Here is a 26720-nt window from a genome sequence, read left to right on the forward strand (position 1 = left end):
CACTGCAGATTCCCTCTCAGTCACACATAAAGGGACAAATATAAAAAGGTCTTTATATCAGCTGTAACCCACATTAACAAAGTACTAACACTACGATGGGGGTTAAATTGGCACAGGATCCAAGGAGCAAATGATGTTTGTCACTACCTATGGTACAAATCTGTTCTTGGTGCAGCACTTCAAATCTCCTTCACTGCAGAAAATCGTATGAAAGCAGTCCTGATAACAGCTACTCAAGATACTTTGCATTGCAATGTATTTAAAAGGTTACATTTCAACTGGGATTCAATATAAGACGTTTGAATTTTTCAAAATCTAACCACACAACTAATTGCCTTTTATCATTTGTTTATAATTTCAGAGTACCACATTATCAATCGCATTTTCTTCAAGTGAAAGACTGTTCAATTAAACAAAGATGCTACTGTAATAAGGATAATCTGTCTGTTGTGATAAGTGAAAGAAAGGCAAGCCTCTTTCACAGGGAAAGACTGCATTTTACAAATACTCATGTCATTTTATTGAAGTAAATTTACAAAAAGAAGGGAGTCTGGTGTCAAACTAGTCAATGTAGGTGTATCATTTCCTCATTAAGAATGACTGATTACGTAATCGAAATCATGCAGTAGAATAGCAGAATAAGACTGAGTCGTCCTATTTTCCCTTCCACTAAGTGGTGCCAGTCATTATTCACTATAAAAACGTTTACGTAGGTTTTGTACAGGCATCAATAGAATTGTTTACATTTCATTTATTTCTTTTTATATATGTATTGGTAGAAAGCTTTGTTTTATAAAATTATGTAATGCCAATGCAAAAACGTACAGCTGCCGACGGTGTATGGTTTGGCTCTTGTACATAACTGCAATTTGAATCTTTGGAGGAACTGTAGGTGTGTTCTAAAAACGTCATAAAAATTGCATCAAACAAAAAACAACTATACTCAATACAATACTGTGCAAATGTTACGGGTTGTGCATGCATTTCCAAGACTAACAGCATTTTTGGTTGGTATGTGCAATCAAAATTAATAAATATACACAAGCAAAAATTATACACAACCAACAGCAAAATAAAATACATGGTCATGAAAAGGTAATCTAAAAATCAGCATCTGGCTTTTTGGCATGTTATGTTCACCACTTGCTCAAGACTCATTTGCACAGCAAATAAAAACGTAAATAAAAAGAACATTCTGAATTAATCTCCAGTCGAGGTTAGGCCAAACAATCACACACTCAGCACACAGCAGTAGCATAGGCGATTATAAGAAACAATATGCACGATACACTTACTCAATTGGCTCAAATATATACCTTTTACATTAAGGAATAAACTTTACCAGTGGTATCATGCAATCCATGGCTTGTGTTGCAGACCAGAATAGCAAACTGATGCGAACAATCCCCAAACGTGTATTCATTCCTTCAACTGGCCCAGCATTCTACTATTTTTGGCAATAATTCACAACCAATTGTCTTTTGAAAACTACCCAACACTCATTTACCAGCAGAGAGGCGAGACTCGGCGATCTCCTAATAGATAATTCTAAGATTTACCATTCAGATAAGAGTGGCATTATTAAATTCAACATAGCAATCTGGATTTTTCTCATCCATATTCAAATCTTATATTATTACAGGTACGCTGATTTGCCCCGGGTTTAAAAAATACGTGCATTTTACGGTTACTGAGAGGAAGCAACCTACAGTTTGAGGAGGAGATTCTTACTTTGAAGTCGTAAGGAATAAACTTGCCATTTTTTTTTAAATATGCACCTATACAAATCATTGATCTCATATTGTTGTTAGTCCGGTCTTGCCAGTTTATATGGTCCTGTAGCCTTTTAACTGTCATTGACTAGTCTGTCAGGCAAGCAGCATGTGGGACTAAGGCTGATGGGGTATGCCAGAGGTCTTAGGAAGGCTCCAAGCACTGACGTGGAAAACTTCAACAATACCTTTTCTGTTCAGAGTAACAGAGATAGTAGTAGGATCTCCTCAGCATCACTGAAATATCACAACTGTAGGCCTGCAGTCCTTGCAAAATAACACCTTTAACGCCCATCAGTTTTTTGATGACCCAAACCTTTTACGATAATGCAACTGAACTTTCTTTTGTGTGTTTTCCATGTGTTTTGAGTAATACAATGAAAGATCGCACAAATAACAATACTGGTAAGATACAATAGCCATTTAAGGATGGCACAACCACTCGTCCAACATGGAAGAACTCTACTGTGTTTGGCAAAGTAGCTAAAAACACATGGTTGGATCTAAAGCCTGTTCATATGACACCGGAGGCACTACTGTCTGTGGTGGTTACGGAGCAGTCCGTAAGGAAAGTGAAACTACTGCTATACAGGAACATCAGGGCCGACATAAGTGAAAACAAATTGAAAGTGAAGGAGAAGGAGAAATGAAGGAGAAATGAGAAGCAGACCGAGGTGGAAATTTCACCTGCATAACACATTTAACACTGTCCAACACGTGGAGACACTGACCCACAAAATTTGCTCTACTCTACATGGTCTTGTTCCGAACTGCATTCGTTTTTGGACGAACAGAAGAACACATGTACAGAATAATCAAAAAATGTTTTAGGAGCTGTCCCATTCAAAAATAAAAATAAGAGCAATTAAACAACGGCACGCTTTACATTCCAGTTAGCTTACTTATACGTTGGTTACCTAAAGCTATAAACTAAAATAAAATAAGGGATCGGGGCTATATTGGAATTGTCTACTAAGTAGATAATAAGAATGAAACTAGCGAAATTATGACAACCTGTAAAATTATTTGATTAAATGGTGTTCTGACGGGCCAACTGACGCCGTGAAAACATATAGTCTACCGACAAAAACAAAGGGGTTACTGTCAATATAACTTCAAAACTAACTCTGATATATGTTAAGATGCGCTTCTAGTCTTGGGATGCATAAAGCGATTAGTTGTTCCATCCCTCATTTAGTTGTAACTGTCCATTTGATTTTATATTAATTTGAAGCCCACGCCGCGGCCTATGCATTATATGACTTACGTGCAGTTGGTGAACATATGTAGTTTAAATGAATCATATTTGCGAATTATATGATGTTCCTATTCATGTACCACTGTTGTGAAAACTTTATGTTGTTTATATTTTTGCACAGCTGCTCGGGTTTAGCACAAAAGAGAAAACATCTGCCACATGTTTACTTGCCAGGCCACTAATTCGTTCTGAGATTTAAATCGATGGGGGTATACAAAGTCCTGTATCTAAAAACAAATAAATTAATTCGGTGTGTTAAAAGAAATACATGTGCACGAGCATCATGCAGTCTAAAAATTGTGCACTATGTGAACACTGCAGACACCTCGTAGTTTACAAGCTGCATACACCTTCATGATTGACACAAAGGAAATGCTAATCACCATTCTCGATACATTCTTCAGAATCAATTATGACAAAAGAAGCACGCAGACCTTATTTTATAAATCTAAAAGTGTGACATATGTGTCAAACCTCCCGATGCAGGCGGGAGGTTCCCGAACATGAGCCTTACCTCCCGCCTCCAGAGAGAGCTTATAAATCCGGTTTCCACTGTTTCGACTGTAACCGACTTCAATAGATGAAGGCGGGGAGCGGCAATAGAAATACTAGTTCGTAGTGATTGGCATAGTAAGGGGCGGTAGTAGGAGGAGCTTTGGAGCGTACTGCCTCTTTCGTGCGTTGATTCGTGTAATAAAAAAAATAGCCCTCCCCGGAAAAGTCGACCCATCTAACCCGGAAGCCCCGCCCAATCTCCGGAAAAAAACCGCCCAATCTCTCCGAGAACTATTATCCACTTGCCCCGGAAGTGACTGACAAGCCGCAGCTAGACAGCCTAAGCTTATGTGCTTAACCCGTCCTGACTGGTTCGGTAGTCGTTTTTGGATGCATTGATCTCTTGTTTGGTGTGGACTCGGTTTTAATTGGAAAGTATATACAAGCAATAGTACTCTTCTACAAGGCATGGCTGGTGGATGCTTTTCTTAAGACAGTGTGGGGAGCGTGCCTGATGTGTTTTTTTTTTTTTTATCAGGCGGAACCCAACGGTAGAGTCGTGCACTAAAATTGGAGCAGCCAAGAGCCGGTACTGGCATGTGATTGTCACTGCGAGGGAGGGGGGACAGTACGAAGCTTTGTAGAACTTGATTTGCAAACATCCTCCTTTTTTAGTCAGGCGAAAGGCACATCAGGGGCCATCAGCATATTATAGGTTGTCAGGAGCAGTGATTGTGGGAATTGATGCTTGGGATGAGAACTTGCGGAAAGGCATCTGTTTCGGAAAGTTCTGATCGTCAGTATATGGGATGCCCCATTTCAATAAGTTATTTTTCCACAAACCACCCCATCGTGCAATTGCACGGTGTATCTGGTGAGGCGCTCACGTAAACCCAGTTCGACGCCTAAGTAACTGCTCCAGTCCAGTTTTATAGTTGAAGACTGGGCTTTGCAGTCCGTTTCTCGCGTCATAAAATCAGGTCTATAAGTGTCTGAATGCTCAGAAAAATCCTGGGCATAGGGGGCTGCTCACGCATTGGTACTAAAAGAGCGTTGCTGTGCTAATTTTGCACCTTACGGAAATACCCGCTGGACGAGTTCGGTAGGCGGAGTGCGGTTTCGGCCTCTTTTGAAAATTCTCAAGGAGGCAAGCTTAAACAGTCAAGAGTCTTGACATGATTTGTTTCTCCCTGTATTTTTAATACAAATGCTTGCAACCGGCGTACTACGTAAACGTCATTTTTTCTGTTCCTCTCGACAATTTTGCAATTAATAAACCGCTCCATGATAATACAGTATCGAATATTCTCTACCTTGCCGAGATGTACTCATTTGAAATAGAGTACAATTTAGAGTTAATTGCAGAAACTCTTATTCGGCTTGGTTAATCATTTAGCTCTATACTCATTTTGATGGATGTGTGGAAGAAGTTGTTCTATTACATGTGAAGAACTGATGCCAATGCAATTCATATTTTAAAGGTTTTAAGTTTTTATATATATATATATATAACCTGTTGTGTAGAGTACACGATGATAGAATGAAAGCAGCACTTCTGCTATATGGGATAAGAAGTAGGGGAAATGGTGGATGAACATCCCTCGCCAAAAATCGGGAGGGCCAGGCCTCTGTAGGCCACTGATTGATTTCAAGAATGTATAACACCACACGCTTGTCACGCATTTGATGTTATGCTGCGTTGAGGTGGGTAAACCACTATTGAAATTCATTTTCTACATTGACACTTAACAGTATAGCCAGAAGCTGTATGTCCTTCTACATAAGAGATAAAACCCAAACTAGAGAGTTCAGTGATCCCTTTTGAAATACATTGCTGTGTATTTATTCACTTTCCTTCCTTAAATAAGGTAACATCAATAACACCATTAAAAAATGAAACGGAATTATGTATAAAGTAGACTACGTTAAAATAAGGCAAATCATACCAGTCTTCCACCCTAACCAGAAGTGACACTGTGTTCTAGAAGCATTTGTTGGAAATGCATTCTCTTGCGAGAATTGGTAAAACTCATGCAACTGTGGCGTTCAGTAGACCCACTTTACAAACTTGACACTGAATCTAAATATTGCTATTGGGAAAATAGTTTGAAAAACATAGGCCGAAGAGCAGTTTGTTTGACATTTATGATTTGAAAAACATTGACTATGAAAACAGTTTTCAAAGTAGGTTTTCAACATTACCAAAACACACCATTGTCTCAGCTTGTTCCGAGGACCGAAATCGGCTATGCTGGAAACTGTGTTCCAAATCATACACCTACATTTCTGATTAGTTTCTCTTCTCAATTTGGATGCTGTCACGGGATGCATACATATAATTTTATGCAAATAGTGCTTTAAAATTCAAATTGTTTTAGTTTATATGTACATATTTAGGAGGAGGCATGTACAGAACGTTTTACTTTTTATTTCAAAATACAATCTTATTCACTGTTTTCCATCCAGTTTTATTAACTTTTGTCACCATGCAAACTGTCAATTTGAAATAATTCGATTGGGTTGGAGAATGTTGATTTTACTGTGGGGTTTTAACCCGCTGAGACTAAAATGTAAGAATAGTCTTGGAAGTTGCACAATCACAAGCCTTGTACAATGACGTGATATTATTTCCATCTGTCCTTTCGAAGATCAGGTTTCAGTGATCCATGTTCTCAGGTTAATTTGAAGTAGTCTGTACGAGTTGTAAACAGAAGGTGATTTGTCACTACCATAAAGTGGTGTCATTCATGTCAGCTTGTTACGGCCTGTGAAACAAAAAACAGAATCCCAGTTATTTAAGCTATTGTGTCATGTTTATATATCTGCAGTAGAGGAGTGGGTATGATTTGTATTTCAGTTCCAATAAATGCATCTAATACATTTTATCACTCTGAACAATTGTCTGTGAAAATGTCCTTCAGGCACATTGAAACAAAATAAAAAGCAAATCTTAACATAATTTACACAAAACGTTAATGGCCCAACATTTCTTACTACCCACCCACCATTAAGAACATGATTAATGGGCTACCGAAACTAGAGTATTTGAGTGGTGTATATGTGGACACGAGAACAAGTTGACGTGCCTTCCTTGGGCTGCTGATGGGGGTATATCACGTCTAAAGTTCAATGCACGTTCAAAGACAACACAGCAGCTGAAATTTCGACCTCTATGACCTATTCGCTGGTAGTAGTTTGATCGAATAGATTAAACGGGCACTGACAAAAGCCAGTAGGTTTGATTTCCATGTGGCGTTGTGATGTCTTTGGGTAAGCCTATTTGTGTACTGGGGCGTGTGCACATTCAAGAGCATCTGAAAAATGAATGCTACAGAAACAAGCATGGACAGAGCCAACAGGTCTTGCCTATGTTAAATCTGTTCGCTTTGTCAATGTATTTTTAAGTCGCGTTGCACTACTTTCCTACAAAATAATTATTTTGCTTTATATCATAATATAATAAATATATAATATTATAATACAATTGTATGGTATGATATGGCCTGTCATTGTATGGAATGGGCTGTCATCGTATATTATAATGCAGTATATCATCATTGTATCGTATGGCTTGCCATGTTTAGGTATAGTTGTCATTGTATGACATGACCAGAGTCTCTGGAATTATGAGATTCTGCGGCAGCAGCAATTTTTGCATGTTTTTAGATTTGCCAGATAATCCATCATCTGCTGCATATTTTGCATATTTTAGCAAAACAAAATTTGTTTCTAGCAAAGGTTTATAAAAATGCGACAACACATGTGCCACGCAGTGGAAGGCCCCATTGCAAACCTGGATTGGTCATGTTTCTGTTGCTTATTGCTATATATGTGAGTTAAACTGGTACCAATGAGGTGAAACCAATGCCCAGAGAGCGTTACCAAGTTTAAAAAGTATTGGCAAAGCCAATCGGTCTTGCCAATGTGAGATTTATTGGTTTTGCTAATGTTTTTTAGCTATTTTGCAAATGGCTGAAAGTATTGTAAAAAAGCTGTATGACACAGCCAATGTTGTCCACATTATACCGCTTTTTTTAGGTTGAGCATAGCAGCGCACACGCACTGCTTTTCCGACACGTTGGTTCTATGTAAGCTTTTAATCACGCCCACCTCATGCCCTTCACTTTCACTCGTTCGTGGACTTGCCTTTCAAAAATCCTTTGATGACATTGTTAAATGGTTTAAGTTTGTCCCGCCTTGGGGTGGTTTTGTTACCACCTTGGAGACCGACCTTGTTACATGTATAATTGCATGTTTGCCTATATGTTTGATCACAAGCAATCTTTTCTTTTTCTTTTTGTGTCTCCTTCAAGCTAATAGCGGCTGTGGCACTTTGAATTGACTAAGCCAATGATGAAGTTTTCACTCATACTGTATTTGTATCTTTGTGTTGACCATTTGCGGAGAGGCATGGGGTGATACCATTGTTAGAAATGCATTTGAAGCACTAAGGCTGCGGAATTGCCAGCATCCACCCCCAGCGGCATTAGCAGCTGCAGTCCAGGCTGCAACCGACCCTCGGATCCCAACGTTGCACTCTGCCTGGCCCGGCTCCACCCATCTCGCTACAGTCCTGCACGTTACGGCCCCTGCCCTGAGGCTGAGAAAGTGCTTTTGTGTCTCTCTTCGCGCTCATGCTCATGGCGGCTGTGGCTCTTTGAATCGTCGCGCTTGTGTCAACTGTCAACTGTTTTACTTTTTATTTTCAATTTAAGGGGCAAGAAAAGTCCAGTTAGGAATTTACTACATTTACAGCTCTAATTCGAGTAAACTCAAGACCCATTGCATTGCAAATGCTTGTTTTACTTTGGTATGCTGTACTGAAGCTAACGTTGCTGTGTAACATGTATAAAAACATTGACAAAGTTAACAGATCTTGCATAGACGAGACCTCTTGGCTTTGCCAATGCTCGGTATAGAATGCCATATTGTAAGTTATAAGTATTTATATAGTGTTTACAATGGCTGAAGTGCTAATATTATAGAAAAGAGAATGCCCTTGCCATGGTGTTCATTTGTCCAGATTCAGAAGCATTTCAGCAACATACCAAAACTGTCAAAATGTGCCATATAAATGTGTTGAATGTAACAACATTTGTGGAAAGCCCAATAGGTTACAGCTTTTCTTACAGTGATGCTTTAGGATATGTTTTGCTTTGAGTACAATGGTTACGAAATAATAAAAAAATGCATTCTTGACTGCTTGTTTATTAGAAACATATAACAGTAATCATTTTCAGTGAGTTTCATAGAGCTTTTGACCCCTGTGCCATTGCACCTGGTACACTATTTAAATCGTAAGCCCCTACTGCCTGCAAGGTAACTGCACTTGTGTTTGTTTGTTCAGTGGTAACATATTGCAATAATCGGTGCTCGGTGAGTTTCCTAGAGCTTTTGCCCCCTGTGCCATTGCACCATGCAAACCATGACCCTAGCGCTGCATGTTAACTGTGCTTGGGACTGCTTGCTTAGTTTTAACCTATAGCAATACGCAATACTTGGTGGGTTTCCTAGAGCTTTTCGCCCCTGTGTCACTGCAACTGGTGCTCCATCCAAATCATGGCCTTAGTGCTGGCATGGTAACTGCACTTGTGACTAATCAGTGTTCGGTGGGCTGCCTAGAGCTTTTAGCCCCTGTGCCAACACTTCTGCTGCACCATCCAGATCATGGCCCTAGTGCCTGCAAGATAGCATGAGGAAATAGTTTATATCTAGTAATGTTTGTGTTACAAAAAGGCACAGTTACAGATGCAATACATAATTATTTTGTAGGTAAACAGACACAAAAGCTTTCATTAAAAGTGCCTTTAAACTTATCCAACTCTCCAAACCGAGTTGCAACAGATGTCATAAATAAAGCATATGCGTTACACATCAAAGTGAAAACCAAGCAATGTTAAATCGTGTTACAATATTGCTGGCTCGTTTCTGTGAAAAGGTCTTATTCTGTGCTTGACTGTGAATGGGCCATAAACAGTGTATATTGCCCAAGATCACCATAAGTTAACTTGACGCTGAGACTGAAATGCTATTTAGTCTTTTGTTCCTAAAAAGGCAGTCTCACAAATTAAAAGGACTCAAAGAAGAATAACTTTGCAAAAAAATGTGTAGATGTTTTGTGCATAAGAAGAAAAAGATAGTGTTTGAGGTGGCTATGTTTAAAATAAAATAAAACAAGCATCTGCAATGCCGTGGGTCTCAGTTTTGTCCCAGTTAGAGCTATTAGCATTGTAAATTTCTAACTGGATTTTTCTTGCCACATAAATTGAAAATAAAAAGTAAAGCAGTTGACATAAGCAAGCCGATTCAAAGCGCCTTGGCCAGCATGAGTGTGAAGGAGAGAGACAAAAGGTAAACTAAGTTCACCCACAGTCAAACATGTCAGCAATCATGCAATTATCCATGTAACGGACAGTCTGCAAGGCAGTAACAAAACTATCCCATGGAGAGACAAACGTAAAGCATTTACCAATTCTAACATGATTTTTAAAAGGCAAGCCCAGGATCGAGTGAAAGTGCTGGCCGTGCAGTGGGTGGGATTAAAAGCCCACAATACTTACAACAGGTCAAAGCGCTTGCACGCTCGACCGAAAAAAATGGCACAAGCAGGCTTCCAGGAGAAAGGCTGCTTCCCTCTTTCCTATAAGGCTGTCACTTTGAAGTCAGCAAAAATCAAAACAAAATAACCAGACTTCCACGAAAATACAGCTTGACATTTGATCTCAGTCTTTGTATGTCCAGCAAACATGACAGATAAGAGCAAGATTTAAAGGCCTGTTGACAGAAAAGGAGTTTGTGAAAGTATTCAATGAACATGGCTTTTTTTTTCAGATGGGACAAACTGAACCTGGAGAGCCTTAAACAAATACAGTCAGCAAGTGGGAAGGAAGAAAATGTGTGTTAAAACCTAAAAGCTAATGGCAAGCGACGGGCCAAATGCATTCCTAGGTCAACTTTCTGAAAGTCCCCAAGATACCTTTAGCAAACCAGACAGCTCTGGTGTCTGGTAGGCTGCAACATAAAAATGAGCAAATAATGAAGTAATACCATTACAAAACGTGCCACATAATTTGCCTTTTCTTGCTGCATAATTTACTTAACCTTGACCCTCTCCTGCCACATATTTCTGGTGGCCCTGGGTATGACCTGTCGTATATTATTGTATGAAGTGGCCTATTGTATAGTACAGCATGACATGTCATTTTATTGTATAATATGGTCTGGCCTGTTATTGTATTGTTTAGTATTATAGAGCCTGCCATTGTATAGAATTTATGGTATAGCCTGTCATTGCAGGGATCAAAAAATCTACTGGACCACTTGCTATAGCAAATCATACTTGATCAGGACTAGCTATTTTTAGGACTTACTCATCCCTTCTGGCAAGTGTTCTGTTCAGTCAGAAAGTGGAGGGGCAATAAAAGATGCCTTTAAATCTTGTCCTTATGTCACATTTGCTCTGAGTTCACAGACAGAGATCCAAAGTCAGTTTGTCTTACAATTAAGTTTCATTTTGACTGCAGAGTTCCAGGACATTGTAGGGTGAACTGTGTGACCTGCTGTTTAGTGTGTAAAATAAAAGATATAGAGTGTCAGGTTTTTCCTAACACACAACATTTAAGTCAACTGTACAAACATTGCAAACTAGATTTCAAAGCTAATTTTGTGTGACCTGCTGTTTAGAGTGTAAAATAAAAGGAAATAGTGTCAGATTTTTCCAAACACACAACATTTAAAAGACTAAGGGGGTTATTACAACTTTGGAGGAGGTGTTAATCCGTCCCAAAAGTGACGGTAAAGTGACAGATATACCACCAGCCGTATTACGAGTCCATTATATCCTATGGAACTCGTAATACGGCTGGTGGTATTTCTGTCACTTTTGGGACGGATTAACACCTCCTCCAAAGTTGTAATAACCCCCTAAGTCAACTGTACAAACATTTCAAATTATATTTCAAAGGTAATTTTTTGTATTTCTGTGTGATGAAAAAATATTTTTATAGGATGAGAACAAATCAGAATACTTTACGTGTTGATGTGCAAAGGGTATGTTTTCTGAAACCCAATTGTCACAAATCGTTAATATACTATACAGTCTTATCAGTGAAGCTGCAAGTTAGTGGAAAAGTTTTTTGACATTTCCTGGAAATGTATTGTGTGAAGATGACAATATGCTACCAAATCGTGGCTTAGTTATATAGTTATTAAAAGTGAGTGTTTAAACAAACTGAGAATCACTCCTGTCCTGATGGGTATGCTGTTAGTAAACTAAATGCAAGTCATAGGTCATGTGTCCGCTATATGTGGGCTAGATTCTTGTGATAACATGCGGCAAAAGTTATTGTATGTAATCAAACAAAAGAAATTTGTTTATACTGCAGAAATGCAGAGCTCACATATTTCAAGGTGCAGTCTTTTGTGAGAATGAATAAAAAGGCGACTTTGTAAACTATTTGCTTAGGATCGCACAATTTGAGACCCGTTTACAGGTCAAGTACATTACAGTTAGGTCAAGTAGATTTAAGTTACTCGATCTGCAGGTCCAGTAACATTTTAATACTTTTTTTTTAGGCCTGCATTGTCTACTATGATATGGCTTGTCTTTGGATAGTATGGTACGGCCATGTCATTGGATAGTATGGTTTGGATGGCTTGTCATTGTATGATACGTTATGGACCGTCGTATGGTACTGCCTGTCACTGTATAATATGAGACTGAATAGCCAGTCGTATATTGTGTGGTCTATCATTGTATAGTATGGTAATCTTTGTTACAGTGTACACTGGAAGATACAGGAGGAAGCGCAATAGGAGAGGCCAAACAAGCAAAAACGCATTTTAGAGCATAATGTTATTTTCACACTTGAATGTTTAATCCATAACCTTGGAAACATAAACCAAACTAAAACACACTGTTTTATTGCTTAAAACATATTAAACATGTCCATCCTATAAATCATGAAATGCATGGCAAAAAAGCATTTTGTTATAAACTCAACGAGCGGTGAATTAATAGTGATAAAACCAAGTCATTAATTTATTGTGAAATCATTGTTAAAAGCAATGCTAACATCTATGACTTGCAGGTGTTATGCTGCAGCAAACAGTAGAAGGAAAGAGGGTGAAAAGTAAATGGGAATAAACAGGAAACGAGCAGTGATGCAACAGCGTCGAGCAAAACCAAAAGCAAGACAATCTAAAAACAAATAATCTTTGAAGTGCTGCAACTAGAAGGAAAACATAGGCTAAGGATGAAAGTGGAAGCCGGAAGAGGAACACTCCCAGAAAAAGGAAGCTACACATGGTCAGTGTTCTAGGGAAGGAAAAAACACATGAACAGAAAGTGAAGCCAGCACGTGCTGACCAAATAGCAGCAAGCAAATTAGACTGAGAATGAAGCTAACAAATGGTAAGCAATGGGCAAGCTCTAAGACCCCTTTATGTGAAAAAATGTCTCAGGTGAGACCTAAAAAGGGTTGCCTTCTTTTCTGTAACATACATGTGTCAGATACTTTTGTCGGCGCTGACTTTCCAGTGCTACTAGGCGACACTGAAATAGTTCCTCATGCATTACAAAAGGGATGGGAGGAGACACCAAATCAGCTAACAGAAAGGCCATAAAAGCCTGAAAAACTGCAATTTGAGCAAAAAAGTTATTGACAGTATCTCTAGCCAATGAGTTTTTTAAGCAAAAAAAAAAACAATGGCTAAAAGGCTTACACAAAGCTCCCTAAAGTAATTGTATAATGAAATATGCTTGCTAGAAATGGTGCAAGTTCCATACACGTCAGTTGTATAAAGCAGTAATCTGCAATGTTTGAGGGTGAGGTGGGATGAAGGCACACAGATGTACTTTTATATTGATTATTAGTTATTAGTTAAGAAAAAAAAAAAACAATGGCTAAAAGGCTTACACAAAGCTCCCTAAAGTAATTGTATAATGAAATATGCTTGCAATAAATGGTGCAAGTTCCATACATCTTCTTCTAGCTTTGACAAAATCTGTGAATATGGCACCCAAAAAACAAAAAAAAGGAAAACTTGCGCACTCATTGAAACCACTGGACATAGATACATCAAACAATTTTTTAATAGTTTATCCCCGTTTATATCATCTTATTATCTTGCCCCTGTTATAAAATATGCTGTCAATAGTTTAATCCTTAAAATTAAGAATATGGGAATATGTAAGTGGTGTTGCCATCGGTTACATGAAATATACGGAAATATAATGTTTTGCTTACTTTCATGACTACAGTTTGAAGTACTTGAACTTCTATGCTACTGATAAAGAGAAATCAGTTTTTAGAAGAGGTGACAGAAAGCCTATTGCCTAACAAGTAAGTTACATAGATTTTTTTTTTCCAAATCTTTCTTCTCAAGAATTTATGACAATGAACAAAGAAAATAACATCTCCTTTCTTGGAAGTGTTATCACGGATTCCTTTACCTTTTGGTATAATACAATGCATAATACATCTTGTTTACCTTTACAACCCATTGTAATATACATTTGAACTTTATGTTGTAAAAGTACTAGTAAGTATATATCTATGCCCACAAAGCAATAACAGCACTCCAAAATATGTATGTTTAGTCTTCTAAACATCTATAAGCGAGGCAATGCATTTGGGCTACTAAAAACCTGGTTCATGTCAAACAGCCGAAATGCATTGTCTCCTCTATATGTATTCCCTTACCCACACCTGAACTCTAAAACAGAAGAATCCCTTTGTACCCCGTACCTCTTTCCAGCTCTGAAACCTAAACCCCCAGCACTGTCTCCCATGCTTGTTTTACTAAAGCCCCTGGGTGGGCCAGGTCCTGGGAACATATCAAAAATAAAGGAGGGTGCCACGGGGCCCCCCTCCTGGGCTTATTTATGCCCCGTGGACCACCATTTCCCTGGAGCTTAAATCAGATAGTATGTGAGTGGCCATGTGGCCCACCTCCCTGGGCAAAATCTTTTAATTACAGTGGGGGTGGTCCTGTGGACCCTGGGTACCACCACCTCCCCGGGGCTACCACTGTATTATATTTGGAGGGCTGTGCATTTCCCCCCACAGCCCGGGGGACCGTCATGTCCTGGGGCAATTGTTTCAAAATGAGGATGGGTGGCGTGGTCCCCTGTACCCCCGGAGACCACCACCTTCCTGAGACTGAATTGAAATAATGATGGGGATCTGTCGTGGACCCCCGCCCTGGGGACCATCACCTCCCCGGGACTGTTTACATGTTGGAGGGGTGCCACGCGGCCACCCTCATGGAGCCAATAATGGCCCCGGGGTAGACCCCCTTCACCCATGTTTGGCAGCTTCCTGTCTGTGACTGCAGTGCCAGCTCCCGCAGGAGGCAGGGAGCTGGCTGGGACAGAGGGGCATTCAGGCTCCCCCACGGTCCCCAACGGTGGGGACTGAATGCCCTGGGGGGGGGCATCCAGGGTAAATGGCTAGGCCTCTGGGGATAGGGTCCCCAGGGCCAAGATCAGCCCAGGGAGAGGGGCAGTTCAGCCTCACACCTGCCAAGAAAAATGATGTGGCTGGGCCCCAGGGGATGGGTCTCGGGACCAAATTGGCCTAGGAAGGGGGTTCATGTCGCCCCCCTCCCACATTACAAAAATATATTTTGAAGCTGCGCCCAGGGGCCAGAATTGGCCAGGGGAGGGGGGCTCGGCAGCCCCATCCTCATTTTAATAAAGGCCAGGATCTCGGGGAAGGGGCTCCCAGGTGGAGATTGACCTCGAGAGGGGGGCTACACAGGCCCCCCCCTCCTGCACACTAGCCATTCACCCCCCAAGGTAGCACTTACTAACTAACCTGTAGAAAGTACTCCAGTTGGATAGACATTTTGTGCACAGCTGTAGAATTTTGTTGGCTAACAGTTGAGCTTCCATTCAGACCATGATGCTCATTTTACAGAAAATAAACCTCAGGAGGAAGCACTTACAAATATGAACGTAGCAGGTGCCCCAGTTGAAGCTCCACTTCTGAAATGGACAAATGATTCTAATTCCTGGGTTTGGGGAAGGGAAAGCAAGTCTGCCTACTCCACAATTCCATATTGAAAGACAATCTGAAATCATTTGCTGAGGTGAACGCATCTTTCATCCACTGGAGCGTAATCAGACACTATCAAAGCCTCTCTCACGCCTATTATCACACCCAGAGAGACAGGCTTTGTGTCAAACTCCTGCCGCCCACAGCCAAAGGCCGTGCGCAGCGTGGGGTTGAGTGGTTAGGGGCGTTGGCATCAGGCCGGGCCGTGCAGCCAACCCACCCCTGTGCGCGGCAGCTGGAGTAACGTATCGCAATGAAAATGACTTCACAGGGATGTTAAAGTTAGGTTCTGAATTTAGTAACACGCAACCAGAGAAATTCAGCAGTTATAGTTAGTTATTTCAAGTAAGTGTAACTCGCAGTCTAAGGTAACTATAACTCGTGCCTTTGCCATGCACTGCTAATTACCCCAAATATTACAGCACTTATGACAACTTTTAGAACATTAATAAAATTATCAATGAAGCTTTAGAAGTCAAATTATTGAAGAAAACGACTGCATGGCAGGGGCGCAAGTATATACGCATACACTCTAATGCTTGTATCATTACATTTTAAAGTACCCAAAAATAGCCTGCGCTGTAAAGCTACCACATGGTAAAGACTGGTGAGTTCCTCATTAAATTCTGTCCGGTGCATAAACCATGGTTTACGCATGGGTTGGTGTTATGAGTTGTTAGGTATTTAATGCATCTGATAAATGATCAGATGCGTTAAATAACTCATCCATGGTTACATTTTGTCAGGTTAAACCTGCTGAAATGTAACAGGGGAAAACCATACAATATTTACTGTATCATACAGATTTCGGTGCTTTAAAGACCAAAATTTGCCCGTTCTTCCCCAGTACCTCATAATACGTGGTATTTATCACACTCAAATATTGTACTTCATGGTATTGTTAATAATCATGGTGCGATAAATACCACCTATACTTGTAATCAGATCCCATGTTTTGTTTGTTGCCCTGATTGGTTAGTTTCCGAAAATTTGAAATATTGGCTTTTTTTTCTTTTAATGTTTTTTCTTTGTCATGCGAGGTACGATGTTTAACACAATCAGAAATCATTAAATTGTGAAAAGAAAGAAAAAGAGAAAAGATTCAGTGCTCATATGCACTAAGCGGCGATGGATGTAACTGCATGCAAAAATCAGAGGAAGCACAGACTACAGAGAGAAAAAAACAAAAGGAAGCCCGCTATAGTGGTCATGACCAGACTGGAAGCCTTACAGTAGTCCCCTCAGATGGTCCCAGGTTTTCCTGAACCCTACTCGTCATTCACATTGTTGATACTCTGGCTCTCACAAAGACTAGTGCTGATTTATATCCCCATATAAATTTTTGCCTCACAGCCTCAAGTTGTGAGAAGAACGCTTTAGATAGATAAAGAGGTATGTAATGGAAAAGACATAGATACCATGGCAGGATAATTATTTTGAGATTATGTCTTCCGATTAACCCGATGTGTAGACGATTGATAAATGTCTCAACCAATTTTGTAAAAAGTTGGCCAAAATTAAACTCGATTACCTCTTCCATCTTCAGAGAAATTTCTACCCTGAAGTACATAGCTGTCTTGGCCCGGTGCAAATCATGCCCAGAAGAAGCTACATTTGCCAAAACCAGAGTTTTATCAAGGTTGAGCTTATACCCTCAGATAGCCCAGAATTCCATTTCTATCAATTCAACAGCTGGCAAAGCAACTTAATGAGCGGAAGTCAAAACCACAAGGTCATAAGCGTAAGCCTTTAATCAAGTTGGTGGATCAGTAGAGAAATAATATCAGTAGAACTTTTGAGAGCTTGAATGTTCTGTTCAATGTAGAGCGTGAAGAGCTGAGGTGTCAATGGGCACCCGTAGCGGGGTGCCAAGTAGATCAAAATTGATCCGTTGGACTGCCTAGGCAAAGGACTTTGGCCGTAAGATTCTGGTATAGCTGCTGGATCCAAGTGATGTACTGCAGGCAGACTCCTTATGCTTTTATAGTAGCCCAAAGAAAAGGCCATGAAACATGGCCAAAAGCCTTTTCTGCTTCCAATATTATCATTCCGATCTGGTTTTCCTAGACACAGCTAATCTCAAGAGCAGTGATGACTGTATTAAAGTACGATGATGTCCCGCCCTGTAGCAAACCCATGCTGATTCTCGATGACTAGATTAGATATCACCATGGAAAGCCTATAAAGCCAGAACTCAAGTGTATATCTTGGAATAGGCATTAATCAATGATGTAGGGCACTATTTTCTTGAGGACAATAACAATGTTAGTCTCAGCCCACTATTTAGGAATGTGACCGTGAAGCTCAAAGGAGTTGAATAGTTCACATAAGAAAGGCACCAAAATATGTGACAGTCTGATATCGAATTCCAACAAGATTTGGTCAGGGCCACAGGCTTTGCCATGTGCCAGCTGACCAATTGCAGCTTCCACTTCAGAAGGAGGAATTGGGCCATCTAACCTGAGCCCCTGGGCGCTGGACAGCTTCCAGTGAAGATAAGTCTGAAAGAACTGATTGATACGCTCAGTGGAAGGAACCAGGTCCTCGCTGTAAAGCTTTTGATAAAAACAATGGAATTCTTCCAGTTACCGCATCGCCTTTAGTGCTCATAGTCACTTGAATGATAGGATCATTAGCCCTCTCCCTTATCCTGAAATAAAGAGTTTGGCCAGTTTCCACACTATTTTCAAAAGTAGTTAATTACTTGGCCTGGACCTTCTTGATAACATTATCGAGCATCCGTTCCTGAAGGGAAGCCTGAGCGACTGCAAATTGATCCATCAAAGACGCCTAGTTTTGTGCGACTGCGGTCCATGCCAAAAAAATATCCAGGCAAACAAGAGAAGACCAGATACCAGCTTCAGCAAGACCCGCAACCTTTTGATGAAAAAAAATAATATTGAAAAGTATAACCTCTGCAGAAAGCTTTGAGGGCATTCCACACCAAAAGAATATAGGTTGAACCTAGAATCGGTTCCAGAAATGTCCTTAGCTCCCTGTCCATAAAATGAATGAAGGCTTCCTCGTAAACAAGCTTTCTATCAAAGGTCCATGACCGGGGCTTAGGAGTTAGTGAGTAGGCCGCTACACGGACGAAAAGAGAAAGTGAGTTTTGACTAGAGATCATCCTGGGGTTCAAAGAGGTACTAAGATACGAAGGAATGAAGCAACTAGCAAGACAAATATTGATCCTGGAAAATGATTTACAGGAAACCAAATAATACGTAAACCCCGCCGAGAATACTGCCAGACATTCACCAGGGCGTAAGATTCCATGACTTGCACTAAGGCAGCCCTGGCTAGTCTCTTTCCTCTTAAAATAATGCTATCAGATGAAATTGCTCTGTTCCCAGGATGAGATGAATCAATTTGTGGATTTAGGGTGACACTAAAATCACAGAATAGTATCAGGCGTCCCAGCCATCAGTGGAGCTCAAACATGAGACCACTAAAGACTTCAGGATCATCAATAAAAGCGACATAATGTAAACTGTAGTTGGCCCCTTGTAATCAACACAATGATCCACCAGCCACCAGAAACCACACGTTGCCCTGCAAGAATCCAGCTCTTATCTTGAGCCAAAAGAGCAATCCTTCTCTGGGCAGAAGTGAAACGAGCTATGATTAATACATGATACCCCAAGTCATCCAAAAGGGGGTTCTGGGTAGGAGAAAGATGGGTTTCCAGTAAGCTGACTTAAGGACAGATAGAGATAATATAGCTCCTCCCTAATTAAGTTATGATTATGAGGTAACTTCATTCCATTTATATTCTATGAAAGGATGCTTAACTGCTGGTCATGGCGACCCCCCTAAACTAGCCATTAGTAAAATCTATCAAGCATCAAGCCCATCCTACAGTAAGACAAAAACATAAAGCCTGACTTTGTACATCTTTTTTCAGAAGCAAGTGATACCTCCAGACCTCCATTCTACTTATTCGTTTTTTCCCCGTCATTGTCCCTCCAGAGTGCTCGAACTGCGTTAGGATAAAATAATCTTAACCCCACCCCTCCACCGGAGACAGGCCTCCCAAACCCTCCCCTCACCCCTCCAGCATTTCACCCCCATCCAGAGCCCAAGAATGGGCCACCCACACCCCCAAACCAAAGAATACCATTGACCCTGCAGTAGTCATGAAAACCGCCATCCCCTCGAGACAGACCCAACCAAGAGAAGAAAAAAGACATAGATACCTGCTGGAGACCAAAGGACCTCCTAATCTGACCCAGAAAAGGAGACCGTGGCAAAACCAAACAAGCATTTGTACTGAAATGGGTCTCACATTTGCTTGAGTTAGAGCTATTGGCGATGTAAATTCCTAACTGGACTTTTTTTGCCACATAAATTGAAAATGAAAAGTGAAACAGTTGACATAAGCAAGCTGATTCAATGTGCCATGACCGCAAGGAGCATGAACGTGAAGGAGACAGACAGAAAGAAAAAGAAGTTCTCTCAATCAAACATATCAGCAATCATGCAATTATCCTTGTAACAGGTTCAATCTGAAAGGTAGTAACAAAACCTCCCCAAGGCGGACAAATGTAAAGCATTTACCAATGATTACAAAGGATTCTTGAAAGCAAGCTTACAAACAAGTGAACGTGATGGGAGTGAGGTGGGCATGGGTACAAGCTCACAAGAAAGTGCTCGCGAGCTCGACCTAAAACGTTATAAGATGTCAGAAGAACAAACAGCCAAAGAAAGAAAAAAGGAAAAGCAGATGAGAGGGTACAGAAAAAGCAACAGTCCCTTTACTCCTGGATACAAAAGCTATGTCTGATTCCCTGTATAAAAATAAATAAACAGTCGGCCCTGGCCATCTACTCCGTTAGGCCACGTAGCCAGAAGCTTGTCAACTTTCAGTGCACCAAAACAAGACTTCACCTTCCCCTGATACTTGGCATGCAGAGTTGCTGGTTCCAACAGTGAGATGAAGGTCCCAAGTTTCTGTAGCATCAGAATGCACTCTCTCAGCTGCCATCGCTGAACCACCATTTCATGACAGAAGTCAGAACAAACAAAACACTAAACTACGGAGACCTTAATCGGAGATCAAGAATAAGCAGTCCAGAATATCTCTGAACACAGCAAAAAATAACCCACATATATCAGGATTGCCTGCGGTTAACTGGGATGGGATCTCTCACGATGTGGCTATCCATGTCCCAGTCTCCCAAGGCAGTAAAAGCCTCCCTGAAAGGGCACACTATGTACCCCTGGGGATCATTTTCTGCCCCCACTGGGATACCCAATACCTGAAGGTTATTCAGGTAAGAGTGATTCTCGAGCTCCTCAACCCTTGATGAATGCATGGTCATCTGGGATTCATGTTAGAAGATCTGAGTTCGAAGTGCCTCAACCTCAGTTTGAAGGCCTTCTTGAACCATCTCAAGTTTACCGAGTCATGAGTTGAGAGTGTCCATATTCCTTGATAGCTTCCCGAGGTCCACTTGAGTCCTTAGATGGGTGGCTTTGAATGAAAGTGAGTCCTTGCACTATTCTTCCCTATGTTGTTGTAGAAGATTATATATGGCTACTAAAGTTGGAAAATCCGATATAGCCTCAGCAGGGCCACAGGCATTATCCTCCCTGCAGGTCTGTATTGAAACAAATGTTGGAACGGCATTCAAATCTACGACTGAGGGAAAGGGGTTAGTTGGGGGTAAGTTCTGTCTCAGTGTCCCAACGCAGCTTATCCTCAGATGTCAACATAGGATCCAGTGTGCCCTGAGCAAATGATTGCGCTATCAGGCCCTCAATGTCCAAAGCAATCGTAGTAGGATCCGCTGTCCCCCATCCCCTTCCCTGCTTAGTTGGACCACTGGCTGGACCATCATTTCTAACAGCATGTGATTCCTTATAAGTGATCCTCCGAATTTTTCCTACGGCATTGTGATCTCCCAAATTGGAACCGAATCCAACAGACTCCCTGAGTCAGAAGAAGAAATGAAAGCATCAGAGGGATCTAACGAAACAGGTACCATCAATGGCTTTGCTTCACAGTCAGACTGCCAAGACCAGGCCTTCTTCTTCAAATGCTTCCCTCCATCTAATGCCTGTAAAATCAACACTCTCTGAGAGTCAGTGTGTTTAGTTTCCCTCATCCACAGTAGCCCAGTTGAAGCTGAGGCAGGTACCTGCCCTACTTGTGACGGTGAACTTGAATGCCCTAGACTGGCAGCAGCTGGGTTGGTACAGCTACCTCCAAACTCTCAGAAGACTCGCCATGTGTACCTGTAGACCGTTTCCAATCCATGAGGAGAGCAGCTGATTGTAGAGGAGCAACAAAGTGAGCCAAAGTCTGTTGGGAAGCAGAAACTTTAGAGAAGACAGTGGATGTTGGGGGTCCATTTTCCAAAAGGGATTCGAAGGGCCTTCTGGAGCAATTTCTAACCCTTTTAAGCTTAATGCTGTAACTAGCAGATCCCAGAGAAGATACTAACCCCTCAGTCCTTGGGGGTAACTGCAGCAGGTGCTGCTACAACTCTCCCCGCTAACTGTATTAACACTTCCCTTGCTACACTGGGGTCTCTTTCTTCCTGCAGCTTGTAAAATGCAACTGTTCAGAGAGGCCAGTCCGTGGCTGCTGATTTTTAGGGGCATTGCTAGTAGTGTAAAAGGGTGAAATAGCCGCAAGGATTGTGGATTGCACTGAGGAGTAGCCCCCACTAGATGACTGTAAGTCTTTGCTCCACTGAAGCTGCTTAACAAAAGCCAAAAAGCAGGTAAACTACTGCCACAGTTGCAACAGGATAACAGGAGATCGCCTGAGTCCTTGTAGTCACTTCAGCCAGTTGGAACTGAATAAGGCATTAGGATTACAGCAGTAATACCAGATAAGCAATTCCCCTTTTTTGTTGCTAAGCCAGAGAAGCGTCCTGAGCTGTGACAATCCCAGTTGACATTGAGGCTGTAAATCAAGGCAAGATGGCCTCTGTCTCCCAACTTTCCCAAATCTGCCCCTAAACCACAAAGGAAAGAGATTTCTGCTCACCGCACCTACTGTTGTAATTCGCAATGGTGAATCCCAGCTGCCCTGCTCATCACTGTTGCACAGATTTGTCGGGCATCCCTGTGTCCATACAGCGCCGAGGCATCAACAGTGGCCTCATCATGGCAGAATGCCTTTGCATCCTTCAAGCTGTCTTCAGCCGCTGTCCATCAGTGCTGTTGTTTGCTGAGCCAGCACGTCAGTCATGGAAGGAAGACCGTGGTGGCCATAGCAAATGCCCGATGAAAAACAGGTAAATTATTTTGTGGCTGGTTATAGCCCTGAGAGCCAGATCAGTACTGCATCCTCTGACTTAACTTCATCAGGTGAGAGCGCTCAGGGAGAGGGTGCACCGCCATCATCTGCATCCCCCAGTATCACATTCCAAATCCTTCTCAAAATGCCCAGGTGCCCCTCAGAAATATATATTTTTTCTAATGTGATTACTTTTTGTCAATTGCTGCAATATATATGTATATTTTCCCCTTTTTACCACAAAACTGAGGAACAAGGTGTTTTTATATCTGTCACAACCTATGTTAACTAATTTCTAATGATATATTCTGATTTGGATTTTCTATGCTGATGAATATACTGTGATTTGATTGTGGATGTCAATTGCTTTCTCCTCAAATTGCTACCAAAGGTCTGCCTTTGTTTGGATTTTAATTAGTATTGATACTCATTGGTCTAGATCCAGTTGGTTTAACCCGGAGCGTTATTTTTTAATAAGCTGGAATGTGGCAGGCTTGTCCTCCTTCACTGCGAATAATGCTCCTTGAGTATTTAAACTCTGCTGACATTCTGTGCTTTTAGGAAACTTGGTTGAGGGAGCCATTACCCATTCCGGGTTCCTAATAATTCATACTCCGACGAAAAAGAAAAACTTGTTTGCCAGACATGTAGGTGGCCTCGCAACATACGTGAAACTAGACCTACAAGTAACGGTAAAGGTATGGGACAAATCATCCTGGGAGGTGCATGTCTTGAGCATACATGGTCTGGTACTCATTGGAAAGTCCGCCCCAATTTCAATTATAAATTTATATATCAATCCTCGGCAGAAGCTAATAAATTCCAATGTCAAGCACATTACAGCTTTGGTAAAGGCCTTCCTTGATGAGCACCCAGAACATGAGTGTGTGGTAGCGGGAGACTTCTGAGATCTGGGCCAAACTGAGGGATTCCCTGGGGACCCCACAAGAGCTTCCCTTGAAATGTGCCTTAATTTTTTTTATTTGAGAACGACTAATCAATCACATTTGGCATGCCCATACCCACTTTTACACACATTTCCACACTGGAATACATATTCTTAAACTCACCGTTGTTGACTAGATCTAGATGCCTAAGCCACCAGGTTCTATATAGAATTGGAAGTGATCACAACCCTATGTCAATAGTGATAAACCTCAGCGTGACGACTCATCAGACATATACAGCAAGTGGAAATACCACACTCGAAAGTCTAGGCCCGCTAATAAAAAGAATCAAATGGGGCCCAGCCTGTCTAATTAAGTACTCACGTTGGAAATTTAGTAGGCTAAATTAATGCCTACAATTACCTATGGCTATCTGGCATACCCCGGCAGGCTGACTGCGCTACTTGTCCGTTGTCGCCTAAATGCCTATAACAAAATATTCTAGAGCCCAAGATTCACAGGGAACGCCACACTTCGTCTGGAGTTTGATTTGATGAATATGGACATTGAATGTAAAATAGATACTATCAAATTTCATCATTAAGAGATTATGTGGGAACCTGAGCCTCTGCTTGGGGCCCTCAAAATAATCTTTACTGATAAAGCCAGCAATTGGGCCAATTATTTGAGGAGTGCACAGGCCAGATTAAATCTTGCGCCAACCTACTTGGCATATCCCATCTAGGGAATCAGAGATTTTGTGTGTCTGGATAATCAGAGCAGCAGAGGGCCTTGCAGGCTCACATGAGGCCACACGCTGTCAACCATATCTAAAAGCTTCCATTGGTTCCTGAGCATATTGCTGTTGCGACTTCTAACTTTTCCGGTATTGGAATACAGATGCCATTGGCAGTCCTCGACCAGCATCCAGACACAATGCAGGCTGTGTCGATATTGCACAGAACAAGTAGCCCACATAGTTTTCTGCTGCTCTGGCCTACTACACCAGAGGTGCATGCTTCTAAGACCCATATTTCTTCAGCACGGACTAAGACCATGCAAAACGGTGCTGACATATTTGTACACAGCAGAGGCTCTGACAGAATTAGCAAATTTTTGAATTTTTTATCTGAAGGTGGCAGGCACCTACGTGATACAAGGTCCACAGGGGACAGTCCCTGCCTGCAAACAAGGTCATAATTAGGAAGCACTCGGGGCATGATAAGCTGCATAGAATATTTGTGTGCTGACTGACGGCATACTCGGAGACTAATCAGCCAGTAAGGCTGCACCCTTAATATCAAGGTTTGCACAAAATGGCTTGGCCTTGCACGTGACACTTTTGACTCCAGGTACTTTGCAATATCCTGCAAAACACATGATCGAACTGCATGCTGCGGCTGGCCTGCACCACCATCGTCAGTGCTATTTTATATTCGCTATTTATAGAATAACTAATCTCTGCGATTGCAGGTCCTACAGCAAACTTTATCAATATTATGGCCTCGCATATGATACTTTAGTCTCCGTGGATTTCGCACTATCCCTCCACGTATAAGATTGTTCTATATGCTGCAGCTGGCTTGACCTTTTAATGTCTGTACTACCTAACATTCATTGCTTATTTAGAGAGCAACCTGATATTCCAGGTATAACAGTAAAAGACTGCACAAAACATCATGGTTCTGCAGTTGACACTTTAGTTTCGGTGTATTTTGCATTTGTATCTTGTATTTCACATTTTAGCCTCGGGTATCTTGTGTTTGTATTTTGTATTTTAGCATTCGTACATGCCTTCTTGATCCCACTGTAGCCTAGCACCCTAGCTGCTTAATAATCATAGCTGGAATATTGCCCATTGAATCAGGCCTGTCCGTGACAACAGTGTACAGCATGTTTTGTGTCCACTTTATTTCTTACGTGCACACCATTTTATTGTATTTGGTGATTTTAATCTGAAGTATTTATTTTATTTGTTTTGTGCTGTTTTGCAATGATTTTAAGTAATTACGCAACAAAGAGACTACTACTACAGTACTGTATTCATTCAGTATTCATTTACAGAAAATGAGGTTAACTACTATATGGAATAATAAAAGCTATCCGGGAAAGTAAAGTCTAGCAATTAAATACCAGGTTCACCAGCCATGGGATGCCAGACAAGTGTTTATCTTTCCAAAATCAGCTTAACGAATCTAAACTTTCTGTAAATCACTTATTGACATGATAAACGTAGCCTTGTTTGGTTTCTATTTGGGTGGGCTTCAAATGTCACAGCTTTTAATGTTGATCCTGTGACTTTTCACTAAATGTGTTTTCTTTAGCGTCTCCAGAAGAACAAATGCCCACTATAACCTGAAGTCAATAAACTCAGCCCAAGCCATGTCATAACACCTCAAGGTAGAAGGAGCAATGGATTGATGAATCAAATTTAATATCCTCACATTCCTAGATCCCAGAGCTCCACTGGCATTATCGTCTTCATCGAATCTGCTCCCGGCGCTAGTCAATGGAATCTCTGCAACTGCGTCATTATTCACTCCAGGCACGTAACAAGCCTTAAACTAAATATTACATTTCAAACAATAAAGCAGAAACGCATGCAATAACCTCAAAACTGTCTCATCCTTCGCTTTTTGAGAATTAACCTAATGCACCACCTTCTGGTTATCAGCATTAAAAACAACCTGCTAGTTCCTCAGGAATTTTTCCCACAAAACGAGGGCAGCTACTAGGCCGCCCAATGGCCATCCCAAAAAACCCCAAAGCCATGCACACCTGCAGCAATACAAAAAATCTGCACTTGCTAATACAATTCATCCTCATCAACTGACAGCATGCTCACCCCATTGAAACTTTAAAAAAAACAAATTCACATCTGTAAATCAGCTTGAGTAGCGGCCTTAAGCGGAATTCTGTGATGTGGCAAAATCCTCTCACTGGAAACCTGAGTCGCCTACAAAAGGCTCTCCCAACTCTTCCATTATGGCAAGCAAAATT

The 26720-nt window shown here is 41.2% G+C and overlaps 1 protein-coding gene across 3 annotated transcripts in view; it reads right to left on the minus strand.

The window, feature by feature from the left end:
* Positions 1-26720, minus strand: part of PRDM2 (PR/SET domain 2) — a 501039-nt gene that overhangs the window by 288940 nt on the left and 185379 nt on the right. Inside the window, exon 5 of one of the 3 annotated variants that reach the window (XM_069240785.1) lies at positions 3545-6290. The gene's annotated coding sequence lies outside the window, so the exon portion shown is untranslated. Of the gene's footprint in view, positions 1-3544; positions 6291-26720 lie in introns of those variants that run through there. The other 2 variants (XM_069240786.1, XM_069240787.1) reach the window with 2 other exon arrangements.

This window comes from Pleurodeles waltl, chromosome 6, assembly GCF_031143425.1.
Source record: "Pleurodeles waltl isolate 20211129_DDA chromosome 6, aPleWal1.hap1.20221129, whole genome shotgun sequence".
NCBI classification, from domain to species: domain Eukaryota; kingdom Metazoa; phylum Chordata; class Amphibia; order Caudata; family Salamandridae; genus Pleurodeles; species Pleurodeles waltl.